At 42.0% G+C, this 21,798-nt stretch overlaps 1 long non-coding RNA gene across 1 annotated transcript; it reads left to right on the top strand.

The window, feature by feature from the left end:
* The first annotated feature begins 959 nt into the window (after positions 1 to 959).
* LOC124661666 lies at positions 960 to 4,721 on the top strand. The gene is made up of 2 exons (XR_006990257.1): positions 960 to 2,314; positions 4,259 to 4,721. It is a non-coding gene; the product is annotated as an uncharacterized LOC124661666 (long non-coding RNA).
* The last annotated feature ends 17,077 nt before the right edge of the window (positions 4,722 to 21,798 follow it).

Below are 21,798 nucleotides of genomic sequence, written 5' to 3'. Positions count from 1 at the left end.
CGGTGTACTCATTTGCTCCCGTTCGTGTCCATATCTACAATGTCTGGGGAATCAAAACATATTTATGAAGGTATTTACACGATTACGGGATACGACGAGAGATATTTCTAACCCACATGGCTCGGAGCGAGATTTATGGATTGGTCCTCCAACATCATAAACGATCTACAATCTTTTCATGATTCATGTTTTTTCTCTTTTTTACTTTACCTTTTCCTGCACCGTCGTTGTATGCATCTTAGTTATGTAGATGTTGGTGAAGTCTCCTTTGCTCTGCCATTGTGATACTCGGAAGAAAAAAAGGTTGCACCATTTGCACGTGCTCAGGCCATGATATAAAACAGTGATAAAACAAATGAGGACCTTAACCAGGGTATTAACAATGAGCAGTACGTGCGGCACTTCCACATTATAGGCAACCTCGTAATCGTCTTTGTTTTTATACATACCGCTCGTGTGGCGATTGCGCGTCGTGGAGGTTATAATTAACAAACACCGCTCGCCGGCAGCAGACGCAGGCGACAGAATATATATCCGCACCGAATTGTGAAAAAAGCGAGAAATATCGCCCGATGGAGATGCCCGTGATAAAGAGCCCGGTGAGTACCTCGACGGTGCTCTCTCTCTCACTGCCGGTGGTCCTCCATCCTCAACCTTGCGATTCCTATCTCCACGTCGGGCGGTCCCGGGCACCCGTTGCCGCAGCTGCGGCGGGCACTGGCATGTAGACCGCGCTTGGCCCGGGCGCTCACCTGTCAGGGGCGTGGGCGGCTGGGAGGGACACCCCGGCTGCTGACTGTGCCGCCCGGCGCCCGTGCCGCGCCCAGCCATGCCACGGTCCAGCTCGGCCGACGCACGCTCGCAGCGCACGCCGCCGCGTGCCGCCACATTTCCCCTCCCCTTGCCGTCCTATAAAACCCACACCACACAAGGCTATGCTCTTGCAAATTAACATCACACACCAACACAGCTAGCATTAGCACCAACAACAGCACCCGTCAGCCACATCAGTACCACCGCCAGTAGTAGCTAGCAGCTTGCTTCAACTCTCGTAGCTTCAAGCAGCTCGTGAATCACTCAAGCTAGCTTCTCGATCATGGCGCCGGCGTCCAAGGTCATGACCCACATCGTCCAAGACGGTGGCATTGCCTCCTACGCCGTTTACGCCGCCGCGCCGTCCGAGGACTGGTGCGGCCAGCGGCATAGGAAGGCCGAGACGGACGGCGACGACGACGATGACGACTATGACTGCGCGCCTGCCGCCTGAAGTGTACCTCTCGAGCGTATGTGCTCGCCGGTGAAACGAATCTGGGATCTGCCCGCGAAGAGATAGTATATATATACTCCGAATTGATCGCTGCTAGCTGCATGCTGTGTATGCTTATTCAATCTCGAGTACGTAGGTACGTATATGCGTGTTTACGGCTACTTATATGAATGTATCTCCCGTAGTTATATGAGGCAGTGAGTTGTGCCTTTTGTAATCGGAAAGCTTAGATATGGTGCCGCTTAATTAAACCCCACTGTGCTTGTTAAATTTTCCTAATTTAGCTATGCCTAGTTACCTACTGTTATAGATACTGAGGTAGCTTTGTGCTTCTTCATCGATTTGGTGCAATAAAACTGATATCTTGTTCAGTACATCTTTACCTTGTTACTCTTCATACATGTATGTACTGCTCTGCTGATGATTTCATGCTCTCTGTGGTGCCATGTATTTTTGGTGCTCTGCTTGATTAAATTGCATCCAGGAAGAGTCAACAGGCTATCCAATTCCATGTTGCATTGATTTTTCTTAAAGCACAATACCTTTTCTTTACATATCTTTTCTTATATATAACAGAGAGTAGTAGGCTATTATCAAATCATTGTTTTTCTTTCTTTGTGGAAGATACAATCTCCCAAACTTTAGTGTTTTAACACCAACTTGGTAGTAAGATTCTAGATATGATCGATGCCCTACTATTGAAATTATTTGTTTATTCAGTTATATGTTTCCATGCTACGATTTGCACATGGCCGTATGCCACACGATGCCACGATCATACATCTGCCCACACTCATGCTTCTGTATGTCGACATTTGAATGTATATAGCTCCTGGCACCACAGCCCACAGGCACGACTGCACGAGGCAACTCATAAACCTATTATAATACTCATAATGAATCTTGCAGCAGTTATGTTTTGTACAGATGAAAGAGCGCCACAGGAAACACTGGGAGTAACCTATGAGGCACGGTGAGGTGTTCTCTGTTACCACGAAGCTAGAGTTTGTGGCTCATCAACCCGCTTTGCTGGCCAACTATGCTTAGGTATGCCTATTTATGTAATGTAAATATACTCGAATATACACTGAAGTAGCCTTGTGATTTTAATCTGTTGCAATAAAATTGGTTTCATGTTCAGTCTAGTCTACCATTGCTAGCTCTGCGTGTATGCATGCGCGTTCCTCTTTTGGTTTATGAAATGCTTAGGTAAGCTAAGAAATAGGTCGATCATCTCATGCTCCTTTGTCACTATTTTGTGCGTCAATTATTAATTTGCATAATTTGGACCAACGACAAGGAATCAACGGGTAGTCCCCAGCCAGTATCATGTAAGATCATGTTAATTAAATCAATATTAAGATGTGTTCTCTACATATATAGTAAGCTGGTTATTACATATTTGAGTTTTTTAAATTTAAAGATGTTAGATCCCGAATGACCAGCTTGCTATCTGTTTGTAATATGTTACTTCGTCACATACTTTCTACAGTTCTACTAGCTGACTTAATTACTTATATATTCTCAGTTACATCGTTGTAATGCTATAATTTGTACATGTAGCTACCACATTTTCTATTTTTCCATGTCAATTACCTTAGTGGGATAATCTTTAAAACAATGATGGAGGTGAGCATCAGAGGGAAAATTGTGCATAATACATAATTCAGCAGCCAACTATAAATGGGCAGCTAGATTTGTCATGTACATATGGCATTAATTATCTCAGGTAATTGTTTGTATGTTGCTCGAAAAAATTGTTAATTATATTTGCTATTAGATTCTACAATTGAGATGCTTGAGTACCACGAAAGCATTTTAGATTGTAGAACAAATTATAGCCTGAATAAGATTGTAAGAAGCTCGGTATTGTTTTTTATTAGGTAAATTAAATACCAATGCTTTTATGGTTTTAATCTCATTATTAGTGCCATGTTCTATTTTTTTGTATCTCCTTTTATGCACATCAGAATTTCATGAAAGCTAATATGAAAAACTTATTTTGCGTTATTTCTTGGCCAATAGCTGGCCCCACACATATTCTATTGATTTGAGAAAGATAAAATTGTTGCAACCATTACGTCCATATTGAGAAAATATTAGTGGAACTTTTGAACGTATCGATTAAGTGTATTCAGACGCTATTGTCACAGATATTTGTATGACAACATTAGACCAATGCATTATTATCAATGTCATGCAAAACTATAGAGTTCCATAATGACTTGCATATCTTCCACTTTATCTCTTCTACTGATTTCTTTACGTTAGATTATATTATAAATTTTAAGCAACACTTAAATCGACATTGGTCTTGTACATAAACCATGTGCTTTATTTCTCCACCCATCTCGTAACTGGTGCTTCCATGCATGGCCATTTTAATCCGTTCCTTGGTCATGATGCCCTACAGCCCTAGCAGTATCTTGGACAATGCTACCTGATTGAAAGTGCGTAGTTGAACTAGCTGAAATCATGTCGTAAGCCCATAACTACGACACTAGGTCTTATTCCTTGAAATGGAGGTAGTACTAAGATTGGCCATGTCAGACCAGTGTACGTGTAGGTAGAGTGTAAGTATTCCAAACAGGAAAGAACCATGGCGTCAATTTGGAATAAAAAACTATCATCCTTGCAACGTCGAGTAAGGCTGCTCATAGTGGGAAGTAACTTAGACTAGTAACATATGTCATGTTACTAGTCTAGGTTACTACCTTCATAGTGGGTAGTAACTTAGATGTGGTGTCATGCATTGTGTCATTTATTATGTTGTAGACTCATTTTGCCTTGGGGTGTGTGATGTTATGGTAACATAGCTAGTTATCACCTCACTCTTTTTCTTCATTTACTCACATGGCATGTCACCAAAATGCCTTGAGATGTGTGATGTTACTAGCTATGTTACTCCCACTATGAGCAGTCTAACAGTGTCGCATGCCCGATGTATCTCGCAGCCCCTGAAAGCTGCTCTCACATGTTCGTCCACTGCAGGTTCAGCGCAGAAGTGTGGCAGCATGCCAGAGCTTGGATCGGCGGCAGAATTCCCTGTTCCCAGTACCCTCTTTGCGAGCATGGAAGACTGGTGGGTCGTGGGCTCGTGGCTGCAGCTGATGAAACATGCGCCTAAAACACTTCATCGTGATTTCGACACCGTGGTGCCTTGTCCACTGGGCGAATATGGAAGGAAAGAAATTCCAGAGTATTCGATGGTGTCCAGCACTCAGGAGAGGAAGTGTTTGATCTGATGAGGGATGAAATCAGCGTCTGGCGTACGGCCGGCCGCGTCACAGCAATCGCTTGGGTTCTGGCTAGCTACGTGGCTTTCCTCTGGGAGTTCTCTCTGAAACTTCCTCTAGTTCTGCTGTTTTTGTGCTGATCTCAGTCATTTCTGAGACCCACCCTTGTTTGGCTTGCGTTTTTCCATGCTCTTGAGCTGGCATCCGTTCTTGGCAAAGTTTTGACTGGAGTGTTTGCTTCTTCATCTTCCTTGCAGAGTCCTAGATCTGCTCCTCCCATAGCATTTACGATATCTTCTCTCCGCAGAGGTGCGAGGTCGACTAGTTTGGTGGTGACGTGTAGTTCTGAATCTGCTCCTCCCGTAGCAGCCACAGCGTCTTCTCTCCCATTAGTCTGTGTTTGTGCGGTTGACATCAATTGTTGTGTTCGTCCCGCCTTGGATGAGCGTGGGTCCTAGTTGTATTGGTTTTCGCCTTTTTTTAATTAACTAGGCACTTACTCGAAAAAAAAACTAGGCACCAAGTTTCTTCTTAATCAATGAAACAGACATATTTTAACAATTATGAAGCGGAGGGAGGGAGTATTGCTTTTCTCTAGTACATTTGTGTAATCTAAAAAAAAAGAATAATGGATCTTAACGTTAGATTTTGCATGGAAAACAGTTTTCACTAAATCCTTCTAAATCATATATATAGTTATAGCCTTGTGCTTTCATAGACCCTAAACCTCAAAACAGTGTAAGCTCTAAAGAGGTATCCTGATATCGTTTATGAGAAAAGAAAACGTCAAACTTGTAGCAGAAAAGAGTCCTATTTTATTAATTTTATGCACAGATACACATCGATCGAGTCTTACATGCAACATTTCTTGGTCATTGTATTAGAGGCACATGCTCCACAAATAATAGCAGCTTATACTTGAGAACATGTCAGCGACAATTTTCTATGACGAAGTTGCAGTTTTTGTTGCTTTGGTTGCAACGAACTGGGTTTGTATGGAACAGGACTTATTTTCATCAACTAACGAGACCCAGCCCCCAACCCTAGCCTCCCGCACCCAGCCTCCCAAACCTCCCGCCGCCGCCGCCGGCAACGCCGCCGGGGCTAAGATCTCGGGGCGTGGCGGCGGCGGGGGCCTTCCCTCGTGACGCGTCGAGAACGGCGGCCAAGGAGTCTCTCACGCGGCGGCGGCCCTTCCGCCTCCCGGGGCGGCGGCGGTCGGACGAGGATGGAGGGGCGGCGGCGGTCCTCCCGGGGACGATCCAGCTGCGGGCTGCGGCCTCCCCGCCTCCCATCGGCGGCATGCCAGCGGTGGTGGCTGGTGGAGGCGGACAGCGCCTTTTCCTCCGCCTCTCGCCGGTGAGGGGCAATGATCTTGGGCTTCTCCCGCGGTACGAGGATGCCCGGGGCAGCAGCCTTGGGTTCGACGGTGGAGGTGACCCTCTTCTTCGCCGGAGAGGATCGGCCTGCGGTTGGTGGTGGTGGATCTTTTGATCTATCACCGCGTTCCGGCGGCGAGATGGAGGAGCTTCGAAGCCGGCGATGGTGTCGCCGGTGGAGGGTTGGAGTGGCCAGCCCAGGATGGTCGCCGACGTGGGGGTCTGACCTGAATAAAGGCGGCGGTCCTAGGGCCTCTTTTGCGTGAAGTGGAGGACCTACCGGAGGCCTGGACTCGTGATCTGGCCGGAGAGTTGAGTTCCGGAAGGCTCCGCCGGCGAATGTAACAGTGCTTTTGCCTGGAGTTTGCTGGATCGGAGGTATTCGATCGTGCGCACCCATGTTTTTATTCCGACCGATTGGTTCTGGAGGGAGCAGCGCGAAGCTCTTTTTCTGTGTTGACATCAAGTGACTATGGATCCATGATGAAAGTCGGAAGAAGAGAATTTCATGAAGGCTGGAGGGGAGGACTAGCTAAGGGAGGTTCAAGTCTCTGCGCTGTTGAGGGACTTGCTTGGTGTTCCGGACTTCACAGCAGCGGTATGAAAGTGGGGGCGACAACACAGGTGAAGTGCAGAGTCCTACCTTTCAGGGTGAAAACCCAAGGTCTGGCCTTAATTGGTTGTGTCTGGCAATGACCTTGGTGGAGGCATTGTTTTGAGAGCGGGGACTATCTTCAGAGTGAAAACCTAAAATCTTTGATCGGGCGACGATGGTGTTTGAGCACTGTTCCCTTCTTGGAGGCGTCGTTTTTGGAGAGTCTGTAATTCAGGTGTTGTCTTGGCGGTGGATGTATTGCTGTTGTTAGGCCCGAGATACTGTAGCGGGACTTTTATTTGTTAGTTTTATTTTCTTGTTTTTTGGCCGTGTGCATCCGTAGTGCTATTAGGGTGGTGCGTTGTTGCATAAGCTGGGTGTAATTGGTATTTTCTTGATATTAATATATTCCCTTTATCGAAAAAATATGAATCAACAGAAAAGCAATTGATTTGAGACTTTGACTAGGAAAACCAGGGTGAGAGTTTCCGTAACACCCTAAACTTTTGAACTTTCGTTTCTTAACTCTACAAACTAAAAAAAGTTTGAGTCAAAAAAAACCTTTAACTTATTTTGTACCTTATTGATTTTACTTGGAGATATACTCTCATTGTCCTGTTTTAAACCAATAATTTGTTCAAACCAATCCAACACAAATTTATAATCTTGATCTCCAAGATAACCACACAAGTATAGAAAACACTCCTGGTTGTGTACCCAAAACAATGTTGGCACACCCGGTACGCCACTAGTAAGTGATTACTAGTAGCGTGCGGACCGGGCACGCTACTAGTAGCTTAGATACACCGGCTGTGTGCGGCACTTGCATGCTACCAGTAGTTGAATGCTCGTGGCGTGCCCTACCATCACACTCTACAAGTATGTTAATAGAGATTTTTTTAAAAAAAAATCAGGTCATACATACATCAGTCCATTGGTACTACAAGTTGTTATACATACAATAGTTGCAAAGACGAATACATCCATTGGTAAAAGATACACAACATTGTGCATCTAGTTCCTCATACTAGTTAATTACAATGTTAAGTACATCCGTCATCACCGCCGCAACCCCGTGTTGATGTCGCTGTCGCTATGCAACCCGTGCATAAGCGGGTACACAATGATGTAAATCTCCCATAGCGGCAAAATAAAAGCGAAATGAACATCAAGTAGGGCCAAATTAAGAACATGCCTCATATACTTATATTGGGCACATGAACCCCCGAGGTCGTGCCAGCTAGCCAAATAGAATGCACAATATTTGTTTTATGTATATCACATGGCTAGCTAAAATCTTCCTAGGATCACATATGAAATCGAAGAACTTGTAGTTCCACCATTCAGTTAGCTTGCTCAGTAGTCCATAATTTTGATGTTACCCTCTTCTCTCAGTAGTCACATTACTCGGGCAACACTCGTTCCTAACTTAATCATTGGCCAAATCCTTGGAGTATCTATTGCCCCTTTGTACTGTTAGTCACACCTTATTCACACCATGGTGTATGAACCCTAACTCCTCCTCTCCCGCCCCCTCCCGGGCGGTGGCAGAGGATCTGCCCGCCCCGCACAGCCGCCCCCGGACCGCCACCCTACAGCCGGCGCTACTGCCGGCCTCGGCCCCAGCCCCGGAGGTGGCGGTGCCCCTTCCGTCGAACGACGAGGGGGAGGAGAGGGTTTCCGTAGCGGTGTACCATGGGAGGTGATGAAGCGCCGGTACAGGAAGCCGGGCGGCATGGCTACTTGGCCGGGGCCTGATGCTCTCCGTCGGTAGCCATGGAGGATTCGGTGGAGCGGTGGCGGCCTCTGCCCCCGGTGACAGTTCGGCGGTGGTACGCATGATCCGCGTCGCCGTCCTCTTCTCTGGTGATCTCGCAGGAGGAACTGGCGGCGTGGGGGCTGCTGGTCTTGCTTTGTTTTTGGTGGCGCTCCTAGGGTTTCTCGCAAGCGAAGATGAAGATCTATCGGAGGTCAGTTTTCCTTGATCTGGCTGGAGAGATGAGTTCCGGAAAGCTCCGCTGGCGAATGGAACAGTGCATCTTTTGCCTGGAGTTTGTTGGATCGGGTGGTATTCGGTCGCGCGCACCCATATTTTTATTCTAGCCGTTTGGTTCCGGAGGGAGCGGCGCGAAGCTCTATTCTGTGTTGACATCAGGTGACTTTTTGGTCCATTGTGAAGTTAGAAGAAGGAATATCATGAAGGCCGGATTGGTGGACTGGCTAAAGGAGGTTCGAGTCTCCGTGATGCTGAGGGATTTGCTTGGTGTTCCGGGCTCCGCAGCAGTGATATGCATGTGGGGGCAGCAGCACAGGTGAAGTTCAGAGTCTTACCTCTCAGGGTGAAAACCCAAGGTCTGGCCGTAACTAGTTGTGCCTCGCAATGACCTTGTTGGAGGCATTGTTTTGAGAGTGGGACTATCTTCAGGGTGAAAACCTAAGCCTTTGGTCGAGCGACAATGACGTTGGTGCACTGTTCCCTTCTTGTAGGTGTCGCTTTTGGAGATTCCGTATTTCAGGTGTTGTCACGGTGGTGGTTGTATTGTTGTTGCTAGGTCTAGAATGCTGTAGCGGGACTTTTATTTCTTAGTTTTATTTACTCTTTTTTGGCTGTGTGCATCCGTACTGCCACTAGGATGGGGCGTTGTTGCAGAGGCTAGGTGTAATTGGTATCTTTTGATATTAATATATTTCCTTTATCGAAAAATATATAGATGACTATCCGTACTCCAATGACAATAAGATCAGTTGAATATGTTCTAAGCTGAAAAGGTCCACCATGTAAGTGTGGCCTAATTTAACGGTAAAAAAATCATGTCAAACTTAACTAAACAAATGGCATATGCAACCTATCCCATAAAGCATTTTTATTAACAATTTTCATTTTCCTTTTCTTGTTCATAATGATAATACCACCCTTGGTTGGAGGGTTTTCGCCCTCATCTTTTACAACTCATTTTATTATTACAAAGGTGGTTGTGTTCATGGTCACCCCACAACTATTTATCCATACCAAGCATAGACAAAGGCATAAAATATTTGGAATCTAAATAAATTGGTCCATGAGAAATATACATGGAATGGCATTTTAAAGCCATATATAGGTAGATATGTCATACTCACCAGAATCACTTGGCTCAAGGTAGTTGGATGCACAAACACTAAATCATGTTTAGTACGTGAAAGGCTACCAATAGGGAGAAGTTTAGCCACTAGGAAAAGACGTGCAAAAGTGTCCATATAGTACTCATCATTTCCTAACATGAAAGATAATCTTAAAATTGAACATAAAAGAGGTAAATTACTGCTATTACTACATGTGACACTTGCAATATATCATAAACTCAACAATAAAACATCACACAAAGTGTAAGACTAGTCATCGGTTCCTTTTATGTAACTATTCATCTATTTGCCTTTGTTTAATAGAATCCAAACTTAAAATCGATACTATTCCAGTAGCTAAATGATATAAAATAAGAACATTTTTAGGTGTTGGAATTTATTCAAAAAATACTTCTAAACAAAAATAAATTAATTAATTAAACTAGATAAAGACACTCCAAGTTTTGCAAAAACATATGTTGCTCAAAAAAAAGTTTAGAGGTGTGCAAACCGAGAATGTGATACGCCAGTGGGGTTCCTTGGGAATGCCCAATCTTATGGTTTTCACAATTCTTTGATAGCCCCTTGTTTTGTTTCCTCCATTCCAAGTCAAAAAATATTCAACACAAAACTTTCTTTCATTTCTTTTTCTACGGGGTGATGTTAGTGGCATAAAGATAAAATTCAAGATGCAATCCAAATTCTAAAAAAATTGGGATATCAAATGTCCAAAGATTTTTCTGAAATGTCTAGCATCCAAAATATTTAAAAAGACTCAAAAATAATCTAAAAAACATCAGAGAAAACACTTCTGTATCAAAAAAAATAGATGTTGGAAAGCGTAATTATCTAGACCACTTAGAAGTGTCAGGATTTTTTCATTTTTTGTGCATACAAACGATGAAAAGTTGTAACTATATTAGAAATCCAAGGCCCATAGGATCTAACAATAAAAAATAAAAACAATCATGAACAAAAATGTGTAGCAATCTACAACTTCACAGATGTGTTATCAACTTCATTATCCAAACTAGGTAAAACTTGGTACTTTATTAAAAACCCCAATAAACTAAACAGAAAATAAAAAATGTTGCTACAGAATGGACCCAAAAGAAAATACCAAGATAAAAACAGTTGGGTTGCCTCCCGTAAAATGCTTTCTTTGTAGCCATGTACCTTTTATTTTTAGAGGATCTTGGGTATTATGGCCAATGATTGATTTTAATTCCTCCCTCCTTGGTCCTTGAAAAATGTTCCGGGTAATTTCAAACCTTGCATATATTTCTTACATAAATCTGTAGGATAACGTTGCATAGAAAACAAAAATTTTCCTACCGCGAACACGCAATCCAAGCCAAGATGCAATCTAGAAGACGGTAGCAACGAGGGGATGATCAAGACTAACCCTTGAAGAGATTCCAAAGCCTATAAGAGTAGGCTCTTATTGCTGCGGTAGACGATCACTTGCCGCTTGCAAAAGCGCGTAGAAGATCTTGATCACGATCGGTTCCGGCGCCACGAACGGGCAGCACCTCCGTACTCGGTCACACGTTCGGTTGTTGATGAAGACGACGTCCACCTCCCCGTTCCGGCGGGCAGCGGAAGTAGTAGCTCCTCTTGAATCCGACAAGCACGACGGCGTGGTGTCGGTGGTGGTGGAGAAATCCGGCGGAGCTTCGCTAAGCGTGCGGGATGTGGTGGAGGAGAGAGAGCCGCTAGGGTTTGGGAGAGGGGGCGCCGGCCTCAAGGGGTGCGGCCACCTTGGTGGTTGTTGGGGTGGCCGGCCCCTCCCCTTGGTCCCTCTTTATATAGGTGGAAGCCCCAAGTGTTGGACTACAAGTCTCCGAATAAGACCCGAACCCAAAACCTTCCATGTGATAGGGAAACCTACCCAAGGTGGGAATCCCACTTGAGGTGGGATTCCCCCCTTCCATGTGAGGGGTGGCCGGCCCCCTTGGGGAGTCCACTTGGGACTCCTCCCCCTTAGGGTTGGCCGGCCATGGGAGGTGGAGTCCCTCCGGGACTCCTCCTTCCTTAGCGGTTTCTTCCGGACTTTTCTAGAACCTTCTAGAACCTTCCATAGAACCTTCCGAATCATTTTCAAACACATAAAATGACATCCTATATATGAATCTTATTCTCCGGACCATTCCGGAACTCCTCGTGATGTCCGGGATCTTATCCGGGACTCCGAACAAATATTCGAACTCCATTCCATATTCAAGTTCTACCATTTCAACATCCAACTTTAAGTGTGTCACCCTACGGTTCGCGAACTATGCGGACATGGTTGAGTACTCACTCCGACCAATAACCAATAGCGGGATCTGGAGATCCATAATGGCTCCCACATATTCAACGATGACTTTAGTGATCGAATGAACCATTCACATACAATACCAATTCCCTTTGTCACGCGATATTTTACTTGTCCGAGGTTTGATCTTCGGTATCACTCTATACCTTGTTCAACCTCGTCTCCCGACAAGTACTCTTTACTCGTACCGTGGTATGTGGTCTCTTATGAACTCATTCATATGCTTGCAAGACATTAGACGACATTCCACCGAGAGGGCCCGGAGAATATCTATCCGTCATCGGGATGGACAAATCCCACCGTTGATCCATATGCCTCAACTCATTCTTTCCGGATACTTAATCCCACCTTTATAGCCACCCATTTACGCGAGTGGCGTTTGATGTAATCAAAGTACCTTTCCGGTATAAGTGATTTACATGATCTCATGGTCATAAGGACTAGGTAACTATGTATCGAAAGCTTATAGCAAATAACTTAATGACGAGATCTTATGCTACGCTTAATTGGGTGTGTCCATTACATCATTCATACAATGATATAACCTTGTTATTAATAACATCCAATGTTCATGATTATGAAACTAATCATCCATTAATCAACAAGCTAGTTAAGAGGCATTCTAGGGACTCTTTGTTTGTCTACATATCACACATGTACTAATGTTTCGGTTAATACAATTATAGCATGATATATAAACATTTATCATAAACATAAAGATATAAATAATAACCACTTTATTATTGCCTCTAGGGCATATCTCCTTCGATCTCCCACTTGCACTAGAGTCAATAATCTAGTTTACATTTGTAAAGATATAACACCTTGGCCTTCCGGTGCTTTATCATGTATTGCTCACGGGAGAGGTTTTTAGTCATCGGATCCGACACGCTCGGAAACGTATGTATTTTGTAATTCATTTGCGTCTCAACGCATCACTCATTTCCAAATGAGTTGGCATTTAAATATGTTTGATCTTCCGGTGGAACCTTAATTCCATTGTCTGAAATATGTCACTAATATTGTCACACACAATATAGCTTCAAAGTTCTGACTCTGTCGGAACTATACCAAGTTCTCAAAGAACCTCTTGACTTAACATCCTTTGTCATTGTCAAAATAATGACATACTCTGCCTTCTTTTGTAGAATCCGTCACAATATTTAGAACTCTTCTAAATCTAGCATAGACAACTTCTAGCTCATTGTGCTACATTTTAAACAACACTTAGTCTAATTTGAGATTGAAATTATATTTTATATGTGACTAAACCAATATCGGTGTAACACCTTACGGCGATTTGTTTGTCATTTCTTCATACAAAAATATATTTATATATCCTTAGTTCTTCTAAAGTACTCAAGGATATTCTTACTGTCGATCCAATGATCATCATATGAATCATTCCGGTATATGCTCATAACACTTTATAGCACATGATATCTGATTGTGTACATATTATTCGTGATCTATAATCACTCATGTGTTTTTACTCATTGAGTGTCGGATACACTCAAGTCTTGTTAAACCTTCACATGACAAGAACATTTTCTTAATATTTCTATATTGAACTACTTCAATATCCATCATATGTACTTTGACTTAAACTTATTTATGTGTTTCAATCTATCTTCATAGATCTTGACACTAAATTTGTTTCAGTCCATATCCTTTCATTGAAGTTATTTCTCAATGAAACCTTTTTAATCAAGTATATAATTACATCATTTATAACCAACTATATGTCACCTACATAAAGTATTATAAATGTGTCTTAGCGCTCCCACTTAATTTCTTGCAAATGCAAGCCTCTTCATCGTCTCTGATGAAATCAAAAACTCTTTGACTATTTCATCCGGTGAAAATTCCAACTCCGTGATACTTACTTCATCCAATTGAAGCTTGTATACATATCTAGTATTCCACGGACCAGCAAAACTCTTGGTTGTATCTTGTATACATACTTCGTTAAGTAGTGTATTTTGCCATCCTACTAGCATATCTCATAAAAGAAATATGTAGTGATTACTAGAACAATCCACATAGACTATAAGCATTGCTACGGAAGATCAAATCTTATCGTATTCAACTCTTTGAACTTTGTCGTAAACAATTTTTCAATAAGTCAAGCTTTCTTCAAGGATATTTCATCCAAGTCTATCAATTTCATAGATCCATTTACTTTCATAAAGTATTCATCTATCTTGGATTTCATGGCGTATAGCCATTTTAACGGAGTCAGGGCCCATCATAACTTCTTTGTTTGTAGTTGATTTATCATTTTGTTCAAAAAACAATGCTTTGTTCACAAATCATTTATTTGATCACAAAGTAAACCATACCTACAAGATTCAATATGTACTTCGATCTCCATGGCTAAAACATTTTGTAGTCATGGGAGCCATGATCGTTATGGCCGCTTCCGAAACCAATTCCGATGCTGCGCTACTTCGATCATTATGCTCGAGGTTCATAAACCTTATCAAATTATATTGTCCTCCCACTCAAATACTTCACTCGGAACAATTTCTCGGAAATAAGAAACATTGACAAACACTTTTGTCTTTGTCTCGTGGGAAGAATTCCCAATTAAATCTCTGGGATAACCAACAAAGACATTCATCCGATTTTGGTTGACTATTAGGGTTTATACCCATGCCATAACTTGTATGGTGTCATTTCAACGGATCATGATGATGCTCTATTCGAGTGTAAAAGCGGTAGTCACTAAAGCATAATCCACAAAAATATAATGGCATCAATATTTTATCTCATCATTGATCCAACAAAGTTTGGATATATCTCTTGGATACTTCATCATCACTATGATACTCCAAGAAACGTAAGTTGTAGAACAATTTCATAACTCTCTTAGATGTTCGCTAAAACTCGTAATTCAAATATTTCCACCATGATCCAATCATAGATATTTGATTTCTATTACGATGATTTCCACTTCATACTGAAATTTATTTGAATTCATTCAAATGTTTCAAACTTCTTCCTTATTGAATATATCCATATATATATACTCAATTCATTGTTGGAAGTTTTTATGAAGTAGAAGAATCTCCCGCACACAACTATGCCCAGTGAACCACATACATCAGCATGTATGTTTCCACTAAGTTAGTTGCCCGTTCAACTCTTGGCCTATGAACGGTATTTTAGTCATTTTTTTTTTTTAGAAAAGATTTGCAAGCGCCAAATGATTCAAAAATCAAGTAACTCCAAAAATCCATTTGCATGGAGTTCCTTCATGCATTCCTTTCTAACATGACCTAAATGGCGGTTCCACAAATAAGTGGAATTCAAATCATTTGCCTTATGGCATTTTAGCGTCAGTGTTATGTATGTGTGTTTCACCATTAAGATTTATAATAACTTATCCATCGTACATGGAGTAATGTCATAATTTGAACAACTCATTGTTTTCATTTGACCAGAGCAAAATAACAATTATTAAGTTCTTTATTATAAATTCTAAGGGCTAGATAGAATGCCAACGACGAACATAATAACACTTTATTTTGTTCCAGACGTGCATTTCTATCATATTCCTTGTTAGTCACTTAGGCCATTGTATTCTTGTATTGCGTTGTTTTTGTATGACACTTCATACCAACCAATATGGTACTAATACACAAGAACTTCATTGTGTGACTTAACTAGGAATACAACCATAACATGTATATCATTTATATACACCTGAGCTAGACTTTCTAGTCTTTTCTTTTCTTTTGCCAAAATATCTTTTGCGGCTTCTCTTTTAGCTTTCCTCATTATTCGGAAAAACATTTCAACATCAATAACTTCTAGGTTTGTTGGTCAAATACCAATAACCTTGAGGTTCTTACTTTGAAGTTGATCATCATATGACAAGTGTTTCAGATTTCACTATTAGTAAATTTGTAATACGATGAACAATTTCACTCATAATTTTATCCATCAATTCATGATAACTTTCTGAGACCATGTCTGTACATGCTAGGCTCATAAAGTTTAAACCTTAGTATTCGCATATGCAAAACAGGCTTGTACCCGTTGGAAGCACACGTAGAATCTATAACACCCGATCATCACGTGATGCTTCGAAACGACGAGTCTTAGCAACGGTGCATACTAAGGACAATCACTTCATGGATATGCGAATATTGTTAGTGCCCCAATAGTTGGAGGATTGGGACGCCTTGCGTCTTCAACCTTCGTACATTCCCATAAAACTTATGAGTTTATGTAGTCTCACCAAATTTATATTCTATCATCTTGCAATAAGGTCTTAGATATCACATATATCTCGTACCTTGATTATTTCTGAAAACTAAATTTTCAGCTCCTTACTTTTCAAACAAATTTGAACTTTCAAGTTTCACGGAGACAAGATAACTTTAGGTACTAATTGAAACCATAGCTCTTTGAATCAAAAAGTGAGGTTTACTAAAAGTTTGCAATAGGACTTAATCATTTCTTGATTCATTAACAATACGGTACCAATCCGTAAAGTTTCTTATCAGATTTTAACAGTATTTCTATCTCAATAACAAGACTAGCGCATAGTAGAAAACGGATGCCAATACTACAAAAAATAATTCAAAATACTACTCGGACTATGTTTATGATAATTAGTTCATGTTTTAATCTAATTACTAATGAACTCCCACTTAATACAACATCCCTCATAGTTGTTAAGTGGTACACGATCCACATCCACTACACCAAAACCGATCATCACGTGAGATGATGTAGCTTCAATGGTGAACATCAACATGTTGATCATATCATCCATATGACTCGTGTTCAACCTTTCGGTTTCCGTTGTCCCGAGGCCATGTCTCGTACATGCTAGGCTCGTCAAGCAAACCCAAGTATTCCGCGTGTGCAACATGGCTTACACCCGTTGTATGTGAATCGTTGAATCTATCACATCCGATCATCACGAGATGCTTTGAAACGACGAACTGTTACAACGGTGCATACGAGGGGAGAACACTTTATTATCTTGATATTAATGTGAGGGATCATCTTATAATGCTACCGTCGCGTTCTAAGCAAAATAAGATGCATAAAAGGATTAACATCACATGCAATTCATATGTGATATGATATGGCCCTTTTGTCTTTGCGCCTTTGATCTTCATCTCCAAAGCACGGACATGATCTCCATCATCAACGGGCATGATCTCCATCATCGTCGGCGTAGCGTCAAGGTTCATGGCGCCGTCTTCATGGTTGTTCACCTCATGTAGTAACTATTACAACTACTTTGAAAAACTACTCAACATGAAATTTAAAGACAACCATAAGGCTCCTGCCGGTTGCCACAATACAATAATGATCATCTCATACATATTCATCATCATATTATGGCCATATCACATCACCAAACCCTGCAAAAACAAGTTAGACGTTCTCTAATTTGGTTTGCATATTTTACGTGGTTTAGGGTTTTCGATATAGATCTAATCTACCTACGAACATGAACCACAACGTTGATACTAATGTTGTCAATAGAAGAGTAAATTGAATCTTTACTATAGTAGGAGAGACGAGACACCCGCAAAGCCTCTTATGCAATACAAGTTGCATGTCGAACGAGGAACAAGTCTCATGAACGCGGTCATGTAAAGTTAGTCCGAGCCGCTTCATCCCACTATGCCATAAAGATGCAAAGTACTCAACTAAAGATAACAAGAGCATCAACGCCCACAAAACCATTGTGTTCTACTCGTGCAACCATCTATGCATAGACCTGGCTCTGATACCACTGTAGGATAACGTTGCATAGAAAACAAAAATTTTCCTACCGCGAACACGCAATCCAAGCCAAGATGCAATCTAGAAGACGGTAGCAACGAGGGGATGATCAAGACTAACCCTTGAAGAGATTCCAAAGCCTATAAGAGTAGGCTCTTATTGCTGCGGTAGACGATCACTTGCCGCTTGCAAAAGCGCGTAGAAGATCTTGATCACGATCGGTTCCGGCGCCACGAACGGGCAGCACCTCCGTACTCGGTCACACGTTCGGTTGTTGATGAAGACGACGTCCACCTCCCCGTTCCAGCGGGCAGCGGAAGTAGTAGCTCCTCTTGAATCCGACAGCACGACGGCGTGGTGTCGGTGGTGGTGGAGAAATCCGGCGGAGCTTCGCTAAGCGTGCGGGATGTGGTGGAGGAGAGAGAGCCGCTAGGGTTTGGGAGAGGGGGGCGCCGGCCTCAAGGGGTGCGGCCACCTTGGTGGTTGTTGGGGTGGCCGGCCCCCTCCCCTTGGTCCCTCTTTATATAGGTGGAAGCCCCAAGTGTTGGACTACAAGTCTCCGAATAAGACCCGAACCCAAAACCTTCCATGTGATAGGGAAACCTACCCAAGGTGGGAATCCCACTTGAGGTGGGATTCCCCCCTTCCATGTGAGGGTGGCCGGCCCCCTTGGGGAGTCCACTTGGGACTCCTCCCCCTTAGGGTTGGCCGGCCATGGGAGGTGGAGTCCCTCCGGGACTCCTCCTTCCTTAGCGGTTTCTTCCGGACTTTTCTAGAACCTTCTAGAACCTTCCATAGAACCTTCCGAATCATTTTCAAACACATAAAATGACATCCTATATATGAATCTTATTCTCCGGACCATTCCGGAACTCCTCGTGATGTCCGGGATCTTATCCGGGACTCCGAACAAATATTCGAACTCCATTCCATATTCAAGTTCTACCATTTCAACATCCAACTTTAAGTGTGTCACCCTACGGTTCGCGAACTATGCGGACATGGTTGAGTACTCACTCCGACCAATAACCAATAGCGGGATCCGGAGATCCATAATGGCTCCCACATATTCAACGATGACTTTAGTGATCGAATGAACCATTCACATACAATACCAATTCCCTTTGTCACGCGATATTTTACTTGTCCGAGGTTTGATCTTCGGTATCACTCTATACCTTGTTCAACCTCGTCTCCTGACAAGTACTCTTTACTCGTACCGTGGTATGTGGTCTCTTATGAACTCATTCATATGCTTGCAAGACATTAGACGACATTCCACCGAGAGGGCCCAGAGAATATCTATCCGTCATCGGGATGGACAAATCCCACTGTTGATCCATATGCCTCAACTCATACTTTCCGGATACTTAATCCCACCTTTATAGCCACCCATTTACGCGAGTGGCGTTTGATGTAATCAAAGTACCTTTCCGGTATAAGTGATTTACATGATCTCATGGTCATAAGGACTAGGTAACTATGTATCGAAAGCTTATAGCAAATAACTTAATGACGAGATCTTATGCTACGCTTAATTGGGTGTGTCCATTACATCATTCATACAATGATATAACCTTGTTATTAATAACATCCAATGTTCATGATTATGAAACTAATCATCCATTAATCAACAAGCTAGTTAAGAGGCATTCTAGGGACTCTTTGTTTGTCTACATATCACACATGTACTAATGTTTCGGTTAATACAATTATAGCATGATATATAAACATTTATCATAAACATAAAGATATAAATAATAACCACTTTATTATTGCCTCTAGGGCATATCTCCTTCAAAATCATATGTATCATCTATGGTGTAAATATGAGAACTCAAGAATGACTCATGAATAAGAGTATCATATTTATCCTTCTATAAGATAGTCGCAATTTCTAAGCATGGAGAATTATCTTTTTTTTCGAGAATACGCATGGAGAATCATCAAGCAAAATGGTACCATCATCTAAAGAATCATCATATATTGCACACCCAAAACATACGCATTATCAAATTCATTATTTGGAATCATAAAATCAATAGAGGCATATCATGATCGGATTCATCATCATAACAAGATCCATAAAATTCTACTAAATGAGTTTTGAGTTTGAGAAATAATATCACATTTGGGACATCCCCATTCTTCATTTTCTTGCTCATTTTTATCTTCATTCTCTATCTCCCTTTTTAGGGGATGCATGGATATACCCAAGCTTATGTTTTCATCATCTTGTTGTTTTTCATCATCACGCTCCTCTTCTTGCTGGCGCATGGACACCCCCAACATTATTCCTTTGTCAGTTTCTTCACACAAAACATTAGTACCCTCCATGGAACTATCAACATAGTTTCCTTTATTCGAAGCATTAGTAGAAGGAGGAAGATTCAAGTTTTTTAGCATACAGAAGTAGGACTCTCTAATCATTCTGGAACCACAAGAATACATTTTACGGTATTTTTATTTTTCCATTTTTTATATCTTTTTGATATGACGGAAAGGTAAATAAAAATAAACTAAATTACAGTGCAAAACTGAAAGTAAACTAAAGAAAAGCTCACAAGGAAGTAAGTCAAAGAAGTATACACCTCCAAGACTAGGTGATTACAAGATATGCAACAAGCTGAAAATAAAACTAATGCAATATGTAAAATTGAAAGTAAATCTAATGTCTAGTGCAAAGAAGAATAAAAGCTTAAGAACCATGCTCCCGGCAACAACGCCATAAAAATACTTCATAACCTCCAAGAGCATTGGATCACTGTAGCACCTCTCAATATGAAAATATGCTATTTACTCTCTCAACTTGGGTGTCACAATTATAGTTGTCTATGCACTAAACAAAATAAAGTAACGAAGGGATTTCACTTGATGCTTGAAAGTGAAAACAAAACAAAAAATGTAAAAGTGTCTCAATCCTAAAAATGCAAGAGGACAAAACGGATCCGTTCTCTTATAGGAACAATGGACCCCAGGTTCATGCTTTCACTTGATCATTCTCTCTCAAACCATGGTGGATATCATGTTACAAGACAATAAAAGTACACACAGTTATCATGCTTTCATAGTCAGTATTTATAGTGGCTAATTGTCCAAAACACATAATTAATAAGAAGTAAACATATTATTTATTGTGTCACACATCATGATATTACTGTCACTTCCCCACTTCATATTTCTCCCCTTTTTACCCCTAGACGGAGTATGTTTGTGGTACCTTTTCTATCACTCAGGCATACCATGTTGTCACTTGCACCACAAGAAAAGTTGCCATGGCCGACGAAGTTGAAGTCGCGCCGTGGTTGCTGGTGCACCATGGCTGACGATTTTTGGTCTCTCCGTTGTGCATGTCAAAACATTTTTTTCTCGTTTTTGAGGCCACCTAGCCTGACGAAAACGGCCAAAACATCGCGTATGGTGGCCCGGGACGTGGTGCATCTCGAATTCTCGGGTTCGCCGGCCGAGTCAATGCAAATCCGCACCGCCCAGGGATGTAGGGCCCAGATGGCAGCCTCTCTGGCATTGTTTTTTTTCTCGATCGCGCCATCTCGTTCAACACTCTCCGATCGAGCCGTTTACGATGCAGGATCATGGGTCCCGCATGTCATCCTCTATGAACCAAAATTCTTTCTATTCTTGGATTTTTTTTGACCCCCTGATTTCTGGCTACTTCCTTTTTCTTTTGACCCCTTGCCGCCTTGGAAACGTTGAGACCGCTGCTGCTAATTGGGACCCGCATGTCATCCTCTATGAGCAATCAACTTTCTTTTCTTGGAGTTTTTTTTGGCACCTCAAATTTGGTCACTTGCCTTTTTCTTTCGATCCCCTGCCGCCTCTCAAACGGTGATACCGCTGCTGCTAAATGGGACCCGCATGTCATCTTCTATGTACTATAAAACTTTCTTTTCTTGGATTTTTTTGGCACCTCATATTTGGTCACTTACCTTTTTCTTTCGATCCCCCGCCGCCTCTCAAACGGTGAGACCGCTGCTGCTAAATGGGACCCGCATGTCATCCTCTATGTACTATAAAACTTTCTTTTCTTGGATTTTTTTGGCACCTCATATTTGGTCACTTACCTTTTTCTTTCGATCCCCTGCCGCCTCTCAAACGGTGAGACCGCTGCTGCTAAATGGGACCCGCAT

This window comes from Lolium rigidum, chromosome 6 (genome assembly GCF_022539505.1).
Source record: "Lolium rigidum isolate FL_2022 chromosome 6, APGP_CSIRO_Lrig_0.1, whole genome shotgun sequence".
NCBI lineage: Eukaryota > Viridiplantae > Streptophyta > Magnoliopsida > Poales > Poaceae > Lolium > Lolium rigidum.
The sequence above is the reverse complement of the archived record's forward strand: the minus strand, read 5'-3'. Positions and strand labels throughout refer to the sequence as shown.